Genomic DNA, 20837 nt, shown 5'->3' on the forward strand with positions numbered 1-20837 from the left:
GGAGTATCTCTTGTATTTTCTTCTGACCACCAGCATGTCTGCGCGCTCTCGCTGCATCTCTGAGAACATCTGAAGTGAGCTGCTAGATGACGAGTGTTTGTCGTGGAGTTTGTCGGCCTATTTATGAAGAACGACGGCTATAGTAGATGTAGATGTGCATTCCTCATTAATGTCTCTTTTACATAATTGGTGGAGGTGTTAATTCGTGGGCGGGCATGCCTGGACCACCACAGTCTATTGGCTACAAATGTTTTAATATTGTAACATGCACACACCTGAAATAAAGAGTTTGAAAATATAAAGAAATATTGTCAAACATAAACTCAAATTTAGAGACAAAATCTTTAAACATTTAGAGACAAAATAATTAAACATACAAACATTGTATTAATAGTCACGTTGTAGGCTATAATTGTCTTAATATTAGGCTATTTTAAAACATAACAAATTAATATATATTTTATTCAATAATGGCGTCATTATTTGTAATCTTTTTTAGATTAAATAAATGTAAAAACAAACCTTGATGGGATTGTTCAAGTGGTTCAGTATGGTTACAGTATGTTTTCACACAGCCCTGTTCCTCTGTTCCATGATTTATAACACCTTTCTGAATCTCAAGGTTTTTTAGGAGAAATAATAATGTAGACCAAAAGTTGCTTTGTAATCACAGAGCAATGCAAGCTTATTAGCAAACAAAGAAGTAAACCAATTGATTTAATTCAAAATGTGAATTCCCAACATTCCAATGTTGCTTGTCATGAGACATGAATTCACACGTGACATTCATGTGCAAATGAAATAATTCATAAGTGGCAATGAGTCCATCTAACTGACTTGTTCACAACCTCTTTAAATGATAACTGCATTTAAAATACAAAACAAATGAACAGATAATACAATAAATGTTTTCTTAACTTATTTATTTATAAAGTTATTATTTGCTTAAATGTAGAACCGCGTTTTCTAAGTTGCACAAAGTACAGGTCTGTGCCTCGCGGAGGCGCTGCTTTCCCGCTCCAAAAGTGGCTCAATGGTATTTTCCATAAAGGTCAGGAAAAAATTCACACAAACCACGGAAGTGTCGTCGCTGTATCTTTGGGGTGATTTTACTATCACTTTACAAAAGTTGCATTTGGGAACATGTGGATTTGGCACCTGCAAAAACGAATGGACAAACATTATTAGGTTAATTAATGCCGAGAAGTAGTAGACTACAAGACAACCGAAACGTTATTATCTCATAATATAACGATATCTCATCTAATTGATGCTTGTGTTAACACGTGGGCTGGCATCACAGCTGTATTAGCTGTATTGTAACATAGGCATATACAACACTGTAGCCTAAGTTTGAACATTGAGAATACATGTAAAAATTCCCAAATATAGCCTACCAATAACATCCAAATACACATTTTATTAAATAATTAGGTGGTTGTTTTAATAGGCCTAGGCCTATTATTTAAACCAATAAATAACTAGGCTATAACATGTAGGCTATAATCTTTTATCATATTATCTGAATAAATAAATAAGAATGGGGTCCATAAGCCTGCTAAAAATACAACTCAAGGTTTTAATAAGGACAAGTTTTGTAGCATCTATAGGCTAATCACAGATCAATTCAATCTGGATCAAAACTTCGCATTCCCAACATTCCATTAGTATCAACAGCTTGGCTACTTTAAAGGCTACTAAAGGGTTAAGGGTTGATCAATGCTGTAGCCTATTAAATTGAATTTCGACCATTTTCATGCCATATGAGGGAAGTTTTCTTAATTCAGACATTTAGATAAAACATCTTGTTAAACCACTAGCACGGCTATTTAACAAATGCATGAATATTAAAAAATTCCAAACAAACATGGACTCACAAAGATTTGAAATCGCGCTTTGGATTTTAATCTGGCGCTGTCGTCATGTTGCTGGTCGTGACGCAGAATCAATGGAGAGTGTGGGAGGACCAAATCATCGAGAACGTGCTAGGTAGTTCAATTCATTTTACAGAATCGATTCCTTTGAACACATAATTTTAATAAGTCATATTCAGCAACCGATTCAAGATTCACTGAGAACACTGATGCATGTTAGGGAAAGGGAATCCCCACAAGTTGTATTTTGAATGTTCCGCCTATTATTTATTTAAAAATATGCTGGAAAGTTTTTTTTAAATATTATTTTATTTTATTTTATATTAGGCTATATTATAATATATATATATATATATATATATATATATATATATATATATATATATATATATATATATATATATATATATATATATATATATTATTTTTTTTATCATATTGTTGATTAGCATATGATGTAATTTAGGCCAACAATGGCTATATTGTGTTGAAACTAATTGTGCAACATTCACAGTTTACCATTACGGTCATTTGGAACATGTTAGTAGCCTAACAATTGTTAGTAGCCAAACAATTAGATAGATTAACAACAATCTAAATAATACGTGATATCCTAATCATTAATATTATAATTATAGTTTTTTTTTTTTTTTTTGCCCTATTTATAGTATAGCCACACACAACTATTTTTAAAATAAAATAAAATTGTAGGCTTAATTAATACTATTGCACATGACAGCCAATTAAAATTCGAAAAATCACTTATGAATGAAATCAATAATAAAAAATACAAAAAAATGTCTGGATGTTTGTCCAAGCAAATGAAAGCATAAAACGCCACACATTTAGTAGCCTATGCTGGTCGTCCATTAGCCTATTAACAGTGGCTGTTTTCGTCCAAATTGAAAGAAAGAAAAAAAAAAGAAAAAAAAATCAGTCACACTGATTTGTCCATTCATTTGATGAATCAAACGTTATCAAGGTTTGTTAGAACTCCGGCCAATTTATCTGGTTGAACCATTTGGTTTTGCGAATCGGTTCGTCTGATTCACGAGAAAGATCTTCGAACAGAACGATTGGCTCGCGAATCAGACATCACTACGATCGCATGGCGAGGCTGGAGTCACTCAGACATTGTAGATTATTTGCTGGAACCTTTCGGTAAGTAGAATGAAGGCACAATCTTTCGCAATCTATCTTAATAAATGCGTATTAGATGTTAAAAACTGACTGTTGAAAATAGACTTGATGAGCGACCAGAGCGCCATGTATGATGAGCATTTAAGCGGATTGTGTGGCTGAGGAGGGTGTTGCCCAAATACCGGCTTTCTGTCGGAAATCTTGGTTGGCAGAGTTATCAGTGTAGTTTTCGGTCATTTTTCCTGAATTATAGTAGCTGTAAATAACATTTTGCATAAAAAGCTGTGTTAATGTCCTTAACATGCTGTTTTGTGGGATATGTCGAGACAAATGTCCGGGGGGACCAGCATAAACTAAATGTTACAGGATTTTAGTAAAATAACAAAGACTATAGTATAGGCTACACGATTTTCGTTTTAAAATGAGGTTTAATAATTTTGTATTGTCAGTCTAAAGGCCAGTTTCAACGGTTTAGGGCGACATCTTGTCATTTTTCTGTCCACGTCTCTGTGTCGTTAAAGCTCCAAATTGAAAGCTATGTACGAAGTAGGCTACTTCTGTGGGGGAAAATAGACCTATATAAGATTGAAAAAAATTGGTCGTGTAACTTTTTTTTTTCCATGATAAGAACCCTTGGGTATTTTAGCATTATTGTCAATAGGAGAGTAAACATGTCTTTCTACCCATACCATCGCAGCATCTGGTTAGAAACCGGAGTAATTCAGCCAGGTCACCCACATCACAGATTCATATTTTAGTCAGGACTTTTGACTTAAGAGGGATGCTGAACAAGGTAATTTCTTCTATTATTGAGTAATGACATTTTATTGGTATGCATTGTGTTTGGGTTTCTGTAGACCTGTCATGATTAGCAGAAAGTAAGACACCCACCCAACAGGTCATTCACCATTCAGACTGACAATTCACATTTACAGATGACTTTTACAAGTTATCTTACACATTTGACTGCTATGGTTGCACTTTGGCTAGATTTTCATTTCGTTAGGCCTATTTGTTGTCAGCTTTGTTTGCTATTGTGTTACAATTACAAATGGCTTTTGTAGAGTTGTTTTTAATTCATACTGCCCGCTCTAACATGTTTTAACTAATGTCTGCTTAAAGACTGGAGGCAAAGCTGTTTTCTGCAGAAGAAAATGTTTTAGCGGAGCAAGTCAGCTGTTTTCATCAGAAAGGCATCACATTTACGCTCCAAGCCTGTGGTATTTTTGTCTGCTTTGCACATTGTTTTTCATTCTCTACATTGGACTTCTTATGTGGTAAGAGAAAGACCAGCAAATTCTCAGGACCAAGAATTCTGCAGAGCTTTCCCCAAGAGGGTCCCGATCCTCAAATAAATACTTCCACATGACCTTCAGTCCGTGTGCCAGAAAGAGCTGTTTCTGCACTCTCAGTGACGTACAGGATTCCTTGAGATGTCAGTGACTGCTCTTTTTTTGCAGTGCGGTTTTAGCTATATGGAGCTCCTCTTTTGTTCAATTCCTTGGGAATTTTACTTGCCCTGAGCTGTGGTCTATAAAACTTGATCGCGAGGTTGTAGGGTGCCAGGGAAATGTAGATCTCATCTGCCCAGCTGGATGACTATGACCAGGCACTAACATCTTACATGAAAGAAAAATCACATGGAGCTCCTTCCTAAAGCGCCAGAGGTGGTGTTTGTCGATGGTAGGGGTCACAGAGCTCTTTATTCTAATCATATCCGAAAAATCGTTGTGTATTCTCTCTAGGTTTAGGACTTTGATAGTTACCAGCCCCTGCAGAATGAAAATGAATAAACATGCTCCTATCTCCAGCTTTGAAGTATGTGCCAAAGTTGGTGAGCATCAGCCAGCACTTAACCCCAAACCGGATATGGGTCATGCAATTATCTGTTTGATAAACAGTTGTTAGCCACACAGTGTGCCAGGGTGTATGCCAACTTGTGCTTAGCCGCAGGTGATTTAGGCTAATTTATGTTCCAGATGTTAGTCATTTAGGCTATGTGCTGATAAGATGCGACTTGTGCATCTTTGTGGGGCGAATTTCAGTGCAGAGCATTTAACGTGCATAATATATGCTTTTTTTATTTTTATTCCATGCGCTTATTAGCTTAAATTGGACAGACTAGAGATATTTTCATTATTAATATTAACTCATATTGTCATTGCATGCATGCATTCTTGTGCACAAGAACATATTTGCTTAGGCACAAGACTCTTAAAATGACTACGATTTGACAGGTTTTCGCAGTTTTTCTCAGGTTTAGTTGCTGACTCAAAGCTGAAGTGGGATTGGTGGTCCAGGTGGTTTGTCTGCTGTTCATTTGTGTGTGAGAACTCTCTTAGTTCAATGATGCAAGTATTCTTGCAGGTGCACATGAGCGCCGCACACAAAGATGTATTGAACTGTGGGTACATCCAATTTTACTCAAACAAATAACATCACGCAAATCAATCATAAACACTCTCCAGTCGACTGGAACTTTATTCATCATGTCAAATGATGGAATTCCATTGGGAGCTTAATGTGAATTATTGATCATCTGCCCATCCAGAAAAAAAAACTGTTATGAAAATGTGTGCCTAATTGGAAGTGAATTGATTTCTGCTAACATTCCTTAAACAAAGAACATGTCATGGAAAAAATATCATTCAGGAAATAGAGGTGGGCGATATACGGTAGACACGATTAACCGATAGAAATTTGTCAACCTGTAGAGATGTTTGACTATCGTCTCTATTGCGGTTAAGCTCATGTGACGTTGCTGTGCTGCGCAGTAGCAGTAAGCTGCGAAAGACAACTCATTTTTTTCAGTATATGTGCGTGCTCTCTGCGCGAGACACGCGACATGAAGCCCTTGCTCATAGAGCGCGTGAAAACTGAACTCAATGCTTTTTGCGCCTAATTGGGCTTGTACACATGTGTACAAGCGGTTAAATACACATATGTGTCAAAGTGAAGTCATGTCTCAAGTAAACGTAAGCAGTTGAGAAAGAACAATGCACGAGTATAATGGATCCGTGCAGTCGGTCTTAAAGTGATAGCATCCAAATTTATACTTGCTGTCATTATTAATGTTATTCAGACAACAAAAAATAGAGAAAATCTCTCACTGCTCTTGACTGAATCACTTTTGTAACTTTAATAAGAATAAATGTAGGCTATATTTAATTTATACAGTACATACCATGCATTGATTTATAATTTTTTTATATACATTTAATTATACATGTTATGTAGTAGGCTATTTCTAGTGCTTGATGTTTTTCAGGTAGGTCCATTTCATTTGTGTCTTGGTTCTATGGTTTTCTTTGGTCTTTCTTAATCACTGTTTATTTGTCTTCAGGAAGCTTGAGAGTTTTTTTTAGGCTAGTATTTGTTTTTTTTTCTGTGTAATCGACTATTGTTTCTAGTGTCGACAAGTAGCAGCTGTACCGTTTAGTCGACTAGTCTTGCACATCCCTAATAAATGACCACACTTTCAGTCATGCAAGTGCAGCTCCTTTTTCTTTGAACAGGGAAACATCAAATTATCCAAAGCTGTTCACCACGATTAAATCACCAGTGAAATCTGACAACAACTGTATAATAAATTTTGTTTCTAAAAGCTCGGATCATGACAAAAAAACCCTGAATTTTTCAGGCTAGACCAGTCATTATGCGCATATCTCAGAACACTGACTGTTTCTGTAGCTGCCAAAGCTTCTAAAGGCGGTTGCAGTGACGCAGTGGCTTTGGCTCTTTTATTTAGAAGACGGGACTTCTTCCGCCATATTGCGCATTGCACTTTCCCATTCATAGTAATATGATATATCTGAAGTCTTTGGTTTATCTCAACCCTGATCAAACTCGTTTAACTGAAGGGGTGGTAGAATGCCCCTTTTCACAAGATGTAAAATACGTCTCTGAGGATATCCCACAGATAAATTTTTTTATAGCATGTTAAAATCGTCCGTTTTTGAGGGTGAGCAAAAACGCGTCGTTTTGTGTGTGTCCATTTAAATGCAAATGAGCTGCTGCTCCCTTTCAAGAAGAGGGCGGAGCTACAACAGCTTGTGTGTTAGCAGCTCCGATTACCTCACGCAGACACGCACTAAAATGTCAGAAACTGTTTTATCTTGTATGTTCAAACCGGAGTCGGACAATGATGGAGAGACTCAAGAAGAAGTGAACATGTAGAATGCAACAGGACATTTCTGAATGGTCAGTTGATGAATTTATGTAGCTGATCTGGAGTTAACTAGCCTATCTTCTAGTCATTGATTAGCATATTCTGTCATGATAATCTATAAATGCGTTCCCGGGGCAGGGTTTATGTAAATTTTAGGGTTCGTGATGTCACTAACCCGAGAGGAAGCTCGTGTAGTCCCTATCAGTCAGTTTGGCGTTTGTTGTAGTCCTTAAAAATCGATTTCTGTAAAAGAAAATATCTCCCTTTGCTTTGAACTTTGAGTGTTGTAACTTTGCAGATGTTGTTTATGCTCAAACAGCAACATAACGCACTAACTAAAGTTAGAAAAGTGAAATCATAATCAACCACCCCTTTAACTGAATTTATCTAGTGACTCTGAAGACCCTGATTAGCTTGTTCCGGTATGTTTGATTGGGTTTGGAACTAAACTCTGTAGGTCAATGGCCCTCCAGGACCGGATTTGAGGAACCCTGTGTTAGGACTTCAGTGTTGCAGCACCAGGACCTAAAGAAAAGCAGAAGTATGTGTTATTAAATTATTCATTCATTGTTTAATAATATCATATTGCAGTTCAAACCTCATTATCATTTTCTGACCACTCATGCAGACATGTTTTATATTGTCATCCTTCAACTATTTCTGTGTGAAGATGTGCACAAACCCAATTCAGTTTCTTCTTAGACAATTGTAAGAACCTCCCATGTCCTTTACGTAACAAACATCTTAAACTGTAAACTCTCAAACATGCAGCTGGCAAACAACATTTCAGCTGTTGCCAAGTAAACATAACTTTGGTTTCGTTTTTCACAGCAGGGGAGTTATTAAGCCGTACGCTCCTGAGCTCCTACTGATGTGCTCTTCCTTGTGTTAGAAGTGTTTAGTGTTGCTCTGACAACTCCTTGTCTACCTTAATTGTGTTCTGTCCGTACGGAGAAATAGAACTCTTTGTGACTTGTAGCACTTGTCAGTGTTTCCCACATGATCCTCCTCCCCAGAAATTGGCTTACAAACAAGCATGTTAAACAAAAACACACTTTTTATTGCCATTTTAATAAATAACACAATGTGGTTTTCTATAACATAATGTAATTTAACCAGCTAGTAAGTCGATTTTATTACCATTGCTAAGTTTAAAATTTCAGTTGCTGTGTGTGTACGTTATAGAACGTTATAGCGTTATAAGAACAATTATAATGCTCTCTACTCCAGTGTTGTGATCTAGCCTAACTGACACCCGGGAGAAAGTAACATGTGAAACTCCAGCCAGATTAAGTCCTTTTATGCAAAACCATAGACCTTTATCTACAGACCTTTATCTAAAGATCTACAGTATAATAATAGGAACATTGAATCATCTTGGAGAGTTTCATCGTGTTGACTGTCGTAACCTAAAATATGCCGCCCTACCCCACTATTTTAATATAGGCCTGTTTTCTGTCCAATTTTTATGTTACTTGAAATACAAGTCTGGTTATTTTATTTTATTGGCTTGATTTTTTTTTTTTCATTTTCGGTCATCAGTCATTTTCGGTTTCGGTTTTCGGCCAAGTGCATCCAGAATTTTCGGTTTCGGCCCAGAATTTTCATTTCGGTGCATCAACTAGGGTTGCAGTGATGCTTTCTTGTGAAAATTGTTTGTTGTATATTTACATTTTTTTAAATATCATTTAAATAGATTTTACACACTGAAAGCATTATTGTATTGCATCAATAAACATGTCATCACAGATCATATTTTTTTATAATATTGTTCAACCCAGTAGCTAACATTAGCAGTATTTTGAGTCAGACCTAATGAACTGTGGTTCAGTAAGCGAGCGTCTAATCTGAGATGATTTAGTCAGGAAGTGAGTTTGTCTGACCGATTCAATCTGATATAATGTATTGCCTTGGTGTTGCAGATTCAAGCGCAGTGGCTTTCCTTAATAGAGACTCCGGAAACACTGGTGGAATTCATCTTTTTATCTGCTTTTAATTAAGCTCAGTTCATTGGTTGTGGATTGAGGTGTACTAAATGTAATATTTAGCCAACATACATCAGATATCAAACTGTAGTCTTCCAGAAGGCATTGTTCCATACATTTGATTCAGGATCCAAGATGACAGTTCTCATGACAGCCTCTCTGACTCGCACCAAATGCGTCATTGTACAGATGTCTCGAGAGGCTCCTCTGGTTCAGGCTTGTTAGGATGATGAGATGGAGTTAATTAATAGTTTATCATTTACATTTAATCATTTAGCAGAAGCTTTTGTCCAAAGCGACTTACAAATGAGAACAATAGAAGCAATCAAATCAACAAGAGGGCAACAGTATGTAGTAAGTCAAGTCAAGTCCCAGTTAGTCAAGCAAAGTTTGTTTTGTTTTTTATTTATAAATAGAGAAACAGAATAGAATAGAACAAGTAAGTGCTAATATTAATGGGTCAAGTGTTCACAAAACACTTTGATTGATTTGAGTTTGGCAGATCATTTCACCAGCAGGGAACAGATGAGGAAAAGGTCCATGAGAGTAATTTTGTGCCTCTTTTGGTTGGCACCACAAGGCGCCGTTCACTTGCAGAACACAAGCTTCTGGATGGCACATACGTCGTGAGTTTAGGTATAGTGGTGCAGTGGTTGTCCTGTAGGCAAACATCAGGGGCCGTATTCACAAAGCATTTTATCTTACCACTAGGAGTACTCCTAAATCGCACTAAAAGATTTTAGCTAGGAGTTTTCTCTTAAAAGTTATTCACAACGCCTTTCAGACCTACTCTTAGTAAAGAAAAATGAAAACTCCTAAACTAAGAGAGAGTCTTCGTTGCTATGGATGACGTCATTACTCATGCACGAGCTTGACTGAAGTGACCACCTTGATTGGCTGATGATTGTAACGCGGGAATGATTCCAAACACCTCCCCTACGATGATGAGTGACAGGTGACAGGTCTGAGAATGCGTGCGCTACACAAGTAGTGCGAAGGACGGAAGATAATGAATAACTGAATAAATAGCCTAAATGAATAAAGAGTAAGGCAAAACAAATATATAGTAGCCTAATGAAACATATGGATTGATGCAATATCTTTGCAACATTATTGAATTAATCTGTCACTATATGCCTCTGCCTACGTTTGCAAAGAGAAGAACATTTTAATTTGATTCACAATGAAACGTTACAATTAGTTTACATGCAATGAGTAGCCTAGGTTTGGTTGTTGTTGGTGGCGTTATTGCATCCAATGCAAAATTGTTCCCTCGCGATTGGAAGCTCCTGTAGCCGCCGCATACGCATTTCAAAACATCGCAACGTGAAATGCCACAAAAAGCGGTTTGTGAATAGGTCTTAATGAGTTAGGAGTCCTCTCGACTTCTTTTAAGCTGTCCCAGGCTTAGGTGCTACTTTTAGGGCTAAAATGCTTCGTGAATTACTCTTAGTAAAAAAAATTAAGAGTCCTAAAGTTACGAGTGACACGCCCATTATTTTTAGGAGTTGCTCCTAAATTCGCCAGTTAGGAGCTACTTTTAGCCTTAAAATTCTTTGTGAATACGGCCCCAGAGCCTTAAATTTTATTAACAACATTAAAATTGGATAGGTCAGTCAGGAAGTGAGTTTGTCTGACCGATTCAATCTTATATAATTTATTGCCTTGGTGTAGAAGATTAACCTAAACAACATTAAAATTGGATAGGTAATATTTAGAGCTTTGAAGTGCTGGAAAAGTGTGAAGTACTTTAAAAAGTCCTTTAAAAAAGTGGTTGAAATATTCAACTATTTCTGCCACAATACCATGGTTACAGGTAACGTCACTACATTAAATCCATGGTGAATGTTAGTGATTTGTGGACTGGAGAGCCTTCTATAACTTGTTCGTTCATGGCACAATGTTTTTCTTCGTTTCCACGTCAGCGCTGTTTGATCTGATACAGTATCTATGGTAACAGATAATTCTTCGCCGAATTTGGATGCTAATGTCTAATATTGCTCCGAGCTAATAAATGGTCCACTCTGGTGGACCGTTTATTAGCTTTATTTCGTTCCGCTTTCATTTCGTTTGTCTTATGATGTTTCTCATATGCAACAGAAATGGCAGCTCTTATCAGTTGGGCGACGTGGTCTAACAAAATCTAGTTGCGCCGGCAGGAAAAAGGTTCGCAAAATGCAACCATTTGGTTGCAGTCTGGAGCCCTGAGTGCTGAATCACAACAAATCAAAAGCAAAAATAAATTTCATAATCATAAAAGGCGAGCAGTGGTTAATTGTTGATTTTTTGCAAGTCAGATAATCAAAGGTCTGGCTATGTAAGACACGTTAAAACTAGTAACCAACAGTGTAACATGCAATTAATATAGAATACAAAATGCCAACTGAAATCACCTTTAATTGGTGATATATATTTGAACATTACTTAAAAGGCCTGTGATCTCAACAGGAAGTTATGCAACGGTGAACGTAACCAGTGGTTTTTTAATGTCTTACATCCATTAACTTGAAACACCGGTGAAAGCAATCACTCTGCACAGATCTACCCCAATGTTGTATTGCTCTTTTACAGTGGCTTATTGTTCTCATCCCATGAAGTGGTTATAATAGAAATGCTTTTAATTAATCCAGTGGAGGGCCATGGGTGGCTGCCCGAGCCTGCTGTGACGCAAGACTGGGATTTAATCACGAGAAGATGGGGTGGGAAAAGAGGGAAAACTCATTCCCCCCAAGCCATGTCAGGCTGTTAAAAGTGGCAAAACTTCTGGTGTTCAGTCAGGAAACTATTCACATCATGCTACGAGATTAAATATTTAAAATAGGCGTTGGGCGGCATTTAATCCCATACAATAATGTAAAATGTGAGGCCCGTGTGTGAACATTGTGAACATTTTGAATGGCAAAATATTTGATTCTATCCCAGTTTTATGTACAGTGTTTTTGGGAAACATATTTGGACATTAGTTGTGTTTGATACCACACCATTTGCGCTACATACATGAATGAGTCTTTTCTTGAACTTTTGAATGGTAGTGTGTCATAACTTTTGATCAGACTTACAATTTTCCCCTGACTGACGATAAAATGTTCCACAATCAGTTTATTCTGTTTTGTGATTAAACATTTATATCTACTGAAATAAATTTGGGGTGAAAACACAATTGAATGTTAATGTCAAATTCGGGTACTAAATTGTAAGACCTGTACCATATGATTTGTGTGATGCGATGCAGCAGTCTCCTTCAAGGAGATTTAGGATTTGTGCTTTTGCCAACTGAACAGTCTTCCCAGACTCTTTTCCCCTCTGCTTCATGGAGGATGATGGAAGAGTCTAGCTCACATGCCGCATGCATTGCATTTAAAGGTGCAGAAAGTGTAGATTAGTAAAAAATATTATTCTTTCGTAAGTAATTTTCCATTGGGATTACACTGCATGGTAGGCTTGGTGTTTCTTTAATGTGTGGATGAAATGTTTAGTACTAAAGTAAATGAGTTCAATTTTATTTTGTCTTTAAAGCTGCAGTCCGTTACTTTTTTGTAAATTTATATAATAAGCGAGTATATCATGAATCCATTTTCCAAACTGTGTTTTTGTCTTCTCTTCAATTACTACGGTGCACACCTATAATTAGTGTTTATATTCAGACCATCTTAGACTGGTACGGGTCATACCCTTGCGGAGTAACCCAGTACCTGCGTGACTCGTCATAGACATAAACAGAGAGAAGTAGCTCTGGCTACAATGTTCTTCTGCAAGATGCATGCAGTTCTGTTTATTAACTGCTAGAGTGCCAAAAGTTACAGTTTTAAAGTCAACATGAAATGGCATTAGCAGCCCATTTTACATCTTTAATGTGACGTATTTCCACGTCAAACAGGATATTCAGTGTGAAAATGTGTAGGGCAGTGCCAAAATTGTTTCCAGTTAATTTTATTTAGCGTTTTGAGTCTTTGTGTCATGTTGGTAGACACAAGTGTTTGCCTCCCCTGTCTTTGTCTTCTTTTTTCTTTCTTTTTTTTTTACAATACTGACGGTCCAGCTGCAGTTCTCAGACAGGAAACCCTCTGACATCAGCATAAGGTTGCCTGTTGTTTGAAAACACACAGCTGCAGACACAGGGAATGTCCCATGAAAAAAAAACAAAAAACAGCATCTAAAATACCCACTTTGACTAGATCAGTGTTTCCCAACCTTTTTGCCACAGCACAGTTTTGATAAGTAAAAAATCCCACGGCAACCGGGCAGAAATCTTGTGTTTTTTAAATAATTAAACACTGTCATCAAAGTTGGTAGCGTGACTTTCTATATGGTCATGCATGTCATTAAAATTAAATGACCATTTGATGAAAATCAAGCTCAAATGGAGTTCTGAGGTTTTTGACCAGTGATTGACAGAGATGTGCATTTTGTCCATCACTGGAACAGCCGCATCTGAGACAGTCTCAGCATTACGTTTTCATCAACTTACAGGTTATAGCCTAAGTTAATTGTAAAAGATATGAGGTTTCCGCCTGATAACCACGATATAGCCTTGTTTGTAGCATTTATTTATTTATTTATTGTCATTTGACAACCTCTCACGGCACATTAGCGTGCTGGGGCACAGTGGATGGGAAACACTGGACTAGATGTGTTCTGAGTTTCTTGCTCTCTTTGCTCACTGCTAGACAACTTTATTAAACAGATTATGATAATGCAGGTTTATGAGTTTTAATGTACCGACATGGTCATGCTGTCCTCTTGCTGACTAGTGTTCATTGCACACTAAAGTGTGTGTGTGTGTGTGTGTGTGTGTGTGTGTGTGTGTGTGTGTGTGTGTGTGTGTGTGTGTGTGTGTGTGTGTGTGTGTGTGTGTGTGTGTGTGTGTGTGTGTGTGTGTGTGTGTGTGTTTGTTTCATTGATACTTGCGAGACAGGATGAGGGATTTCCTGTGTTGTGATCTCCTTCCCTGCTCTGGCAAATTTTGGCAGTCCTGACCTTTCAGAGTTCTGTGAGAATTTGGATTCCTGCATTCACAGACCTCCAGACCAGACCACTGGTGGTCTCATAGGGGTTTACAGGAAGGCCAAATTGTCCACCGTCTTGTGAAAGAAGATCCCAGAGGATCGTGAAGTTTTTGAAGTGAAATTATGTTGATTTGAATTTGGTTGATTCAAATTTGGTAGAAATTTGTATATATTTTGTCTAATGATTACGTCTTAAAGTGACATCAGCCTAATATTCTTGCTTGTCTGTGTAAGTAATGTTAATCAAACAAGAAAAGACAAAGATAATAAAATGAACTCATTGCATAGTCTTCACAGTATAAATAAATATAGATCAATCCTACTAGATCAACTAAAGAGCAATGTTGTTGTTTTACATTTGACTACTTTCTGTTGATAAAGACTTTTTTGTTTTTGTTTTCACAGGAATGCTGTATTTGTTAAGCTCCAAGTTGTTCCTAATCACCTCTAAGAGAGGGAATGGAATATGTTGCACATGTTGCTTGCCAATAAATAAAAAGAAGTCAATTCATGATACTTTCTTATCTCTTTATTTTACGATACTTAAAATATATTGTTGTTAAGAATAGTCAAGTCAAGTCACCTTCATTTATATAGCGCTTTTAACAATATAGATTGTTTCAAAGCAGCTTTACAGTGATAATAGGAAGTAACAGAGATTGTTTTGGCTTTACAGCAGCTCTAGAATAAAGTTATTGTCCATCTAAAGTTAGTTTTGATTGATTGATTCACTGCCGTTGCAGAGATAGTTATTAACTTAGGGGCCGCTAACACGACACCGTTCTAACAGAAAGCACTCAACGCTAGGGGTGGGGAAAAAGAGACGTATGAATGGCCGAGCACGAAATTTGAACGGCACCCTCTTCGTTAAAAGCTAACGGATGGAAAATTGGCAATTTCATTGTGACCTATTTTGTATTTTTTGTATGAGAGCTGCTTTCTGTATTGTTTAGTTTTCACATCAATATGCTGTAAACCGATCTGTTATACGTAGGTTTACTGTACTGCCCTCCACAGTCACAGTGTGTATCAGTGCAATGCCAGTGCAATGTGCTCTCTGCAGATGTTCATTCGCTTTTTTATATAAGCTGTTTTTGATTGTGGTATACAGCAAAAATTTCAAATCGCAACTCTTTATTATTTAGTTGTGTATAAGAGCGGCTTTGTATGTACTAATTATTCAGAATATGCTTAAGTCCACAAGCATTATTTTTGTATGAGAGCTGCTGGTACATAATTCTATATTTTGAACGAAAGCTGTTTGTGATTTTGCTACAGCAAAGTGTTTGTTTTTTTGTCTGAAGGATTATATTGCTCATTGTACATAACAGGAGGATGTTGGTTAGAAATCTATTATTAAATGCTAGAGATTCAAAACATGCTGAAGTTTGTATTCATTTACTACAAGTATGCTGCTACAGGCACAAAATGTAGGGACATATGCTGGCAAATGTAACCTTACAGTTAACTTGCCAAATCACTTCCATTTGTTTTATTAATAAAATTAATATAGGAAGTATTGGAAGTAAATTCTTTATGGGTCATCATAAATACTTTGCTTTAAAAGTACCAAGTAGTCACACACAAAAGAAAGATGCATCTATAATCGTTTTAGCATCGCATCGCAGCCCTGTAAATCATAATCGAATCGAATCGTGATGTGCCTAGAGATTCCCACCCCTACTCAACGCACTCCGGCCCGCTCATCCGCACAAAACAGTGCCCTGGTGGCTCGAGAACGCAAACCCTGAAATAGATTCCAAGGTGCAAGCCTTGAAACATTTTGAAAAAAAAGATTATCTCTGCACAAACCTCAAAAACACAAACCCGCGAAAACGCAGACGGCGTGCACATCCGCATCACGTGTTTAGTCTATAGGTATGCGCGTTTGAATAGATATGTGCGCAGGCGTGTAGTCCTTTACAAACCAACCCTCAACAAACTACTTGTCTGGCCTTAAAAATGTATAATAAAGAGTTATTTATCGCTTCCGCGTAGCCACTTGAACCTGAATTATCCCAACAACGCTTTATCTGTACAGAGGTAAAGGGAAGGGAAGGAGGCCTTCACAGGGGAGAGACTAGTTGACACTTCAGGACTGTGTTGTCGTCGTGACCAGGCGCAGGTCCTTCAACAGATCTGGATACGGCCTGGATCCGGCGGACTGCAGTAAACCTCGGGATAAACAGAGAGACTAATATTAGCGTAGACGCCATCCTTCTTATGATGTAACAAGTACATCAGGATTTATGGGAAGTGTTCCCATAAATGAAAGGACTGTTTCGGGTTAATACAACTTGAGATTCCTTTAAAATCTTTAAAATGTGAAGTACTTTGTGCTTCTTTCCTGTCTCTGGGATCGCTAGTGAATGATGTAAACATGATTAATATGAATAAACCCAATTATTTGAAATCTTTTTTTAAATAAAATCGAATTTTACTAGTCACTACATTACAGAAATATTCTGGGTTCAATACAACTTAAAGGGATAGTTCACTTTGAAATTAATTTTTGGTATGTTTTAGCTTACCTCAAGGGCATCCAAGATGTAGGTGTCTTTTTTTCCGCAGTAGTTTCAATTTTTATATTTTTAGGTCAAACCGTTCTTGTCTGTCAGTCATATAATGCAGGTCTATGGTCATTATCTCAAAACACAAGCACAGAGTCCAAATTAAAACAATTCCCCGTCGTCCAAATTAAACAATTCCCCATCGTAAGTACACATTGATGGCCTAAGACACGAAACGAGCGGTTTGTGTGAGAAAACGAACAGTATTTATATCGTTTTTACCTCTTGAACACAGCCGCGTCCAAATGTTCTGATCTGACGTGTGCGCAGACTGGTGCATAGATATATACACACTAGATGTCGCCTTGTCTACGGCAGTTCATTGGAACGAATGTCTTTAAGGCGACATCTAGTGTATATATCTATGCACCAGTCTGCGTACACGTCAGATCAGATCACTTCGACATGGCTGCGTATAAGAGGTAAAAACGATATAAATACTGTTCGTTTTCTCACACAAACCGCTCGTTTCGTGTCTTAGGCCATCAATGTGTACTTACGATGGGGAATTGTTTAATTTGGACGACGGGGAATTGTTTTAATTTGGACTCTGTGCTTGTGTTTTGAGATAATGACCATAGACCTGCATTATATGACTGACAGACAAGAACGGTTTGACCTAAAAATATAAAAATTGAAACTACTGCGGAAAAAAAGACACCTACATCTTGGATGCCCTTGAGGTAAGCTAAAACATACCAAAAATTAATTTCAAAGTGAACTATCCCTTTAAGTCCACCATTATCTGTAAAATGTTTATCAATTGCTACAGTTAAACTGTTAAAAGCATGTAAAAAAAAAAAAAAAAAACCTGTAGTTAAAATTCTAAATCCTTGTTTAAATATGCCTTCCTCTCTTCTATATAGTAGCCGTACGTGAAGAATACTATGTGAAGCAAGCAACACAACTGACTTGTAAGTCACATGGCAATGACAGGATGATGTTGTCTGCATGCTATACTAGCATTCATACTATATAGAACATACTTATTTTAGTGTTCACGATGTTCGTTCCTCCTCAAATGAAGTATCTAAGCAGGTAGTATGCGATTTTGAACTTTCTGTTGTAGGCTATTATTAATCTGAATACCAGAACATCTTCCTGAAAAACTTAAAACACTGTTTGTTTAATTTGTATTTTCGTTCTGTTGTATTTATTTGTCCGATTTGTGTGTAATAAATTAGTTTCTTTGTTCTAATTGTATGGCTGGCTGTTTACTTGTCTTATGTAGCCTAATTATTTTAAGGACCTTTTTCTTACATTAAGTATAGCATTAGTTTTTTCTAAAGTATTGATAATTGTGAAATTGACTCGTGTAACATGACTTGCACGTAGCTGTACAAATTCCAGCCATGGTGATCCATGCTTCTGAGATTATTGGAGATCAACTGCACTATCCCTGTGGGAAGCACATAGTTGTGTATACATAGACATAGAGGCGCAGATTTGCCCCTAAGGGCTCATCACCTGCTGCAACACAAGTACACAATGTCTTCTCCAAATCTCATTTGTTTATCACCATGGATCGGGGTTTTGAAGTTATTTTTGTGATATTCCTTAAAGCTGCAGTCCGTAGTTTTTCCTCTTTGTCGCCATCTCTGTTCGAAATCTGCAATTGCAGTTATTCGTGGAATTGTCAACTTTACGTGGGTTGTGCCTCGGTACGGCAAAGCGTGGATGAATCCAATGTTTTGAGGAGAATGTGCGGCTGTCAATCACTGCGCCGGTGTGGACACTTTCATTCGGAATCACAGATTCTACTTTTTGGAAGTATGACCAACATAAGAATTTTCACTGGAAAATGTCATCTGAACAAGTAAGTAACATCCACTTTTGTTATGACCAACTAAAGGGGAAAAAAGCATTGCAGCAAATCGCGCTGATTAAATCTAACGATCGCTTATCATGTCACGTCAAACCGTGTTTGTTCTCAATACTTTGTTCTCAAAATGTTCATGTTAACAACATCAGCATTGCGTGACTACATTTAGGCCCTGTCCACACGGAGACGCGTTTCGCTGTATACTAGTGATGCTCCGATCAGCATTTTTGGGGCCGATCACCGATTACCGATCACCAAAATCATGATCTGCCGATTGCCGATCACTGCCGATCACAGAATGGAAATATGCTAGAGTCAAGAAAATCTTGAAGAACCACCAATATTTATTTAATTGTAGTTAGAAAACAAGATAACATAAGGCTACTGTAGGCCACCTTTTCCAAATAAGGCACAGTATAATTTTTCAAAACGAAGAGGGGTCAGGCAGACTACAATGGATGTAGTTGAGGAACTAACTACATCATTTCCAAAAAATAAAATAATGACAATGACATTTGAGGTTATTAAAGCAGCACTCAGTAGCTTTGGGACTTCTTCGCTGTATTCTCGCTTTTTGCTCGCAGGTTTCTCTCTAGAGCTCCCCCCACAGCTTCGGAATAGATATTTGACAACACTGTTGTAAAAACTCGTTGTTGATTCTCAGACACCAGAGGATAGTAGATCAACGACATCAAAGCAGACGGGACATTCTTTAAAACGTCTTCATCATTCGGGTTCGGACAGCGTGAGGGAGCGCAATAATGACAGCATTTTAGCAGATTTCTTTTGGCCGTAAAGCAATTGTTTACATCGCGAGACCTGATATCACGCGAGACTTCCTGACGCGGCGGCCGGCGGCCCGCCGGCTCAAAGTTGCAGGTGCGTATTTTCCGCTCAGGGGCACCAGGGGGGTGCGAAACGACCACCATTCAACCCGAAATAAGTAATGTAACCATTCCAATGACTCCGAAGCTGTTCAGTTAAGGTAAAAAAAGTTACTTAGTTCACCTTTAAAACAGTAAGTCCCGCCCCTCGACTGCCAAAAATAAAAGTGTTCGAGCGAGCAAAATCAGCAGGCGAGAGGAGATCAAGCGCGAGAGTGTGGGGAATGATCATGCGCGCGAGGGCAGAGATGTCATGCGCCCCGCGCAGGGTTTGAATGAGCTCGCGAGTTCCCGTTTCCTCGCGCGTAGATCTGTTATCCTCTCGTGAATGTCATTTACCGCGCGCGCCAGCATCAGTTGTGCGCTCGTTTATAATTGCCATTGAATTGCCGTCATAGGAGAACTCATTTTGCCATTGTTAAGCAAGCTCTGCTCTGCTGTTGTGTTGCCGCGCATGCGGAAAAGTTGGGCGAGTTATTTACGTCACGTGATCGGCTCTTTTGGGGGTTGCCGATCAAGCTATTTTTTGCCAATATCGGCCGATCATGATCGGCGGCCGATCAATCGGAGCATCACTACTGTATACGTATACATTTTTTATCGTATTGGTGTTTCGTCCACACGGATCCGGCGTTTTGCCTAATATTATTGTTGTATACAGCGCGCAAGGTTTATGCGCGAGCTCCAAGTCTTCTCCGTTTTTAATGTATGTCTGAGGCAGAATTACAGCGCCACATACTGGTCTGGCATGTATACTACATCGTTTTGAGTCGGTTTCAGTGGTTTCGTGTGTACACAGATATTTCTTGAGACGACGCCGTGTTTACGGAATTTTTTTTTTGAACGGGAAAAAAAAAAATCGGATAGGGAAAGCTCTGGCTTCGTGTGGATGTGGCCTTAATGCCTTTCCTATATTTATCCTTGTTTTCGCATGGGCCCGGTTGCAATCTCTTTTTTTCTGTAGCCTCTCCGAAGTCCGAAGTCTTTTGCATTTTACAACGGGTGAATCTCCAGTTGTCACTGGTGATTGTCGTTTGAAACTTTCTGGATCCGCCATCAAATTGATGTTTAATTATATCAAGTGCTGTGAGAAAAGGCTATAAATCTTCACCTCCAACATCCTCACACGCAACATAGCCTACTAGCCGAGACACCTTCTTTATGTGTACAGATGTGATGTGATGATGCAAAGACATGCTCGAATTTCCCGCGAAAATCCACCAGTACCACTGGAATTAAAAACATTATTACAAGCTTACAGTTTTGAATCGAACTAAACCAAGCAAATAGTTTTGAATACTGGCTGGTTACTTGCTCAAATTTATTTTGGATAATTTTAAACCAAAAAAAGTTACGGACTACAGATTTAAACAGTGTTAAATGTATTA

General features: G+C 37.9%; 1 protein-coding gene across 1 annotated transcript in view; it reads left to right on the forward strand.

Annotated features, from left to right (window-relative positions):
* Positions 1 to 2896: 2896 nt before the first annotated feature.
* The window catches only part of ptp4a3a (protein tyrosine phosphatase 4A3a), a 38828-nt gene continuing 20887 nt past the window's right edge, over positions 2897 to 20837 (forward strand). The window contains exon 1 of the mRNA XM_082186384.1: positions 2897 to 3035. The gene's annotated coding sequence lies outside the window, so the exon portion shown is untranslated. The remainder of the gene's footprint in view (positions 3036 to 20837) is intronic.

The sequence above is a fragment of the Leuciscus leuciscus genome (assembly GCF_965113295.1).
Source record: "Leuciscus leuciscus genome assembly, chromosome: 12".
In the NCBI taxonomy this organism is placed as follows: Eukaryota; Metazoa; Chordata; class Actinopteri; order Cypriniformes; family Leuciscidae; genus Leuciscus; species Leuciscus leuciscus.